The sequence below is a fragment of the Nannospalax galili genome, unplaced genomic scaffold (assembly GCF_000622305.1).
Source record: "Nannospalax galili isolate Female #2095 unplaced genomic scaffold, S.galili_v1.0 scaffold881, whole genome shotgun sequence".
NCBI classification, from domain to species: domain Eukaryota; kingdom Metazoa; phylum Chordata; class Mammalia; order Rodentia; family Spalacidae; genus Nannospalax; species Nannospalax galili.
Window position 1 is genome coordinate 1,151,680 of NW_008344709.1, and position 4,040 is coordinate 1,155,719.

The 4,040-nt window shown below is 39.3% G+C and overlaps 1 protein-coding gene across 1 annotated transcript in view; it reads left to right on the plus strand.

The window, feature by feature from the left end:
• Positions 1-4,040, plus strand: part of LOC103740378 (von Willebrand factor A domain-containing protein 5A) — a 30,851-nt gene that overhangs the window by 17,308 nt on the left and 9,503 nt on the right. The window lies entirely within an intron of this gene.

Here is a 4,040-nt window from a genome sequence, read left to right on the forward strand (position 1 = left end):
TCTTGATATAGCTGTACTTTTCCACAGTTACACCTTCATTGAATTTCTTTCCACAACCCCTTGGGTATAGTCATTCCTTTCTTCAGCTCTTTGTATTGCTTCCAGAACTCTCTGAAGGGCTGGTTTTGTGGACATGAATTCCTTCAACCTATTTATGTCATGGAAGATTTTTCTTTCCCCTTTAACTATAATAGACATTTTGGCGGGGTATAGTAATCTGGGCTGGCATCTGTTGTCATTTAAAACCGGGAATACTTTGGTCCAGGCTCTTCTGGCTTTCATAGTTAGCACTGAAAAGTCAGCTGTAATCCTAATGGGTTTTCCTTTATATGCGACTTGTTGTTTCTCTTTTGCAGGTTTCAATATTGTCTCTTTGTTTTCCACATTTAGTGTTTTTACTCTGATGTGCCATGAAGAGTTTCTTTTCTGGTCCTGTCTTTGGTGTTCTATATGCTTCTTGTATTTGTTTGGGCAAGTCTTCCTTTAATTTGGGGAAATATTCTTCCACGATTCCTTTGAAGATCTGGTCCATGCCATTATCTTGGGATTCTTCTCCTTCCTGTATGCCTATGATTTGTAAGTTTTTTTTGTTGTTGTTTTTTGTTTTTTTATGGTGTCACACAATTCCAGCATATTCCATTCTTATGGTTTCTTAAATTTTTCATAATCTTTGCTTGAGTGGTCTAGTTCATCCACTTTATCTACCAGTCTTGATATTCTGTTTTCCATTTCATTCATCCTATTGGTGAGGCTTTCTCCTCTCATATCTAATTGGCTTACTATTTCACTTCCTTCTTCATTTCATCCTGAGTAGTCTTCAGTATTTCTAGCTCTTTTCTGAATTCATTCAGAAGTTTATCCCTATCTTCCTTCAGTTCTTTGATTTCTCTGTTTTAGTGTTCTTTAAATTCACTGAATTCTTTTATCATGTTTATAATTGTTCTTTTGTGTTCCACATCATGCATTATCTCTAGGATGTTCTCATTGTACTCCTTTATAGGAGTATTGGTATTTGGTGGGGATATGTTATTTGGTTTTTCATGTTATTATTTTTTCTCTGTGATTTTGACATGTAAATTTCTTTTGTAGCTTCTGATTCTTGTGTGAGACTCAAGCCTTCAAGTTTAGGTCTGCTTCTTTTTGTAAACTTTATGTGTCTTTGTGGTTTACTTTTTGGGCATGAAAAACTGGTTCATCTAAGCTTCTGGTTCTCTCTTTCAATTTTATATTGGAGTGACCAGATTGCTTTTGTCTTCAGGAGTTCCCACGGAGGCCCAAGTCAAATGAGAATCAGATGCTCTCAATCTTTCTCCTAAGGTCTGGATCCCTTCAGGAAAGATTTTTGGCCTCAGGAATTTGGGGGTTGGACTGGCTTGGGAGCAGGGCCTAGGAAAGATGCTGGTCTAGGGCAGCTGGTGGCCATGCCACCCAGAGACAAAAGAGGAGGTGGGGATGGGAAGGGTCCCAAGGGCTCATGGGGACTTCACTGAGGAGCTGAGTTGATCTGATGCAAAGGATCCGGAAGAGGAAAGGTCAGCCCCAGTCCAGGAAAAAGGCTGGCTGGTTGTGCAGCCCAGGAATGCAGAGGGAGGTGAGGGTGGGATCAGGCCCCAGGGGCTCCCAGGAGAGAGGCTGGTGGGTTGTGCAGACCAGGGAAGCAGAGGGAAGTGAAGGCGGGGCCAGGCCCAGAGTGTTACTGGGGACCCCATAAGGAACTGGGTTGGTCTGGATGCAAAGGATCAGGAAGAAGTGGTGGTTCCCCTGGTGCCTGGTGCTCCAAGACAAGGAGTGGGACAGGCCCCCCATTCTTGCCTGACTGTTGATAGGCCCATTCTTGTGTGGACCCAGTGTACTCATCAGTAGTTGTTGAGAATTCACGTATGAAATAAGCTGTGTATTGCCCTCAAAATGGTACTTCACAGCCCCTATCTTTGTCTTTCAGCTCCTACAATGCTTCTGCAACCTCTTTTGAACCTTGCAGGGATGGTATAAATGCCTTGTTTAATGCTGTGCACTCAACTATTACTTATTCTCAGCACCTTGTACAACCTCACTTTTCTGTCTGTATCTCAGATCAGAAGATTCTCTGATTAAGACTGAGGATATAATTGTCTACAGATATAAACGCATGTATTTATGAGCTTGTTCAGTATTGTGTGGATTTAACTAAACAATAAAACTAAGTTCCTCTCTGGGCTCTGCCAAGAGATTTTCAGTCACTTACAGTGACAGGTGTGGCATCCCTCCTGTGGAGTGGGCTTCCTCAAGGAAGAGTATTTTAATGCTTCAAAATTTATTTTAATAGATGTACCTCAACCAATTTACTTGTCTTACCAATTTCTGAGATCTCTCTCAGGCCTCGATTCACTTTCATTTTGAGACAGTACTACTAAAATGCCGAGACTAATTTTGAACTCTCTCAGCACAAGCAGGACTTGAAACTTACATTCTCCTGACCTAGGAGCCTGAGAAAATGAGATTACTTATCTGCATCAACAATTTCTAATGTTCTTTGTTTAGGTACACTTCAAGTTCATTTATTCATGGATAGTGAGTAGGTTTGCATCATTTATAGAAAAGTTCGTCCTTTCTTCACATGTGCATAGTGCTGTGATTTTTGCAGTGTGGGTCTGTGCATGTATACAGCATTCCTAGGTGCTCTGCTCCATTCATTGGCCTATTGATCTAAATGTATTACAAACTGTACTTCATAAATTATTTAGATTATGGAAGGTATTTATTGTTTCTGTTTCCAGAATTGTGTGATCATGTGTGTGTGTGTTTGTGTGTATGTATGTTTGGTTTTTATTACTAATTTATGACTTTAGAGATATAAATTTCTGCCCCTGAATCCTAAATTTGGATATGCAGATTTTCATTAGATGTGCTTGAGAATGTAGTTTGTTATTAAGCTTTATTTCTATATCCACCTTACTTAAAAGTATGTGCTGCTGGACAAAGTGGCGCACGCCTTTCATCCCAGCACTCAGGAGGCAGAGGCAGGCGGATCTCTGTGAGTTCAAGGCCAGCCTGGTCTACATAGTGAGTTCCAGGACAGCTGTGGCTACAGGAAAACCCTGTCTCAAAAAGACAAAAAAAAAAAGTATGTGCCATAGCTTCATATTATTTGAGGATTTTCTTAGGATTTTAGTAGTCACATATCTTATATGAAATGGTCTAGACATTATTTGACCTTTATGCAATCTTTCCTATAAGAGATTTTCTCTTTGTTTCTGAAAGGTGTCTAGGGTAGGAGCTGACAATCTTAATTCAGCTTGAGTCTCATTTGCTTCTAGACCCGTCAACTTCTAATTCATCTCCACCTCCTAGGTGTTAGATAGTCCTGTGTTGTTCTATTGAAATTTTTCAAGTATTTTGAAGGATACCTGCAATCTATAAAAGTTCTAAACTCCACACTTTTTTCTCTGATCTCTGAAACTATTTATATTGTCAGCCATCCAGTTTCACTTAACCCACACTTCTAAATATTTGAGGACAGCAGATGGAGACGTGTTTCTCTTTTCTTCTCTCTCCCCAGGTCTTGGCACTCAGGTTCTGTTCACTTGGGAGGCACTGGAACCAGTCATCTTACTGTTTGGCTACTTTTAAACAAATTATCAAAACTAATCTTTACAGGTCTCTAAGTTTCTCTGGCTTTAACAACTCACTCTAGAATTATTGTGAGCAGTGTTCAAAATGTATTTTATTTTTAGCCATATATTTAACTCTCTTAAATTCAATACATTCAGAAGTCATCTATTTAAGTTTTGGTTCTGCATGATAAATGTTCTGAAAGTTCAGTTAATCATTCTGTCTATTGTATTGTACTTGAAATGCTAAAATTCAGTGTTTCCTGTATAAGTTTATCATGAGGAAATTACAGTGTGAACTTGGGTCCTCCAGCGTACAGATCAAGAACATTAAGGGGGATTTCACTGGACTTGGAGATGATGCCCCACTTTCACCAAAAATCAAAGCATACAAATCTATTAGTTCAGATATCTGTGCATTTACAGTAAAAACTACCATATATATATATA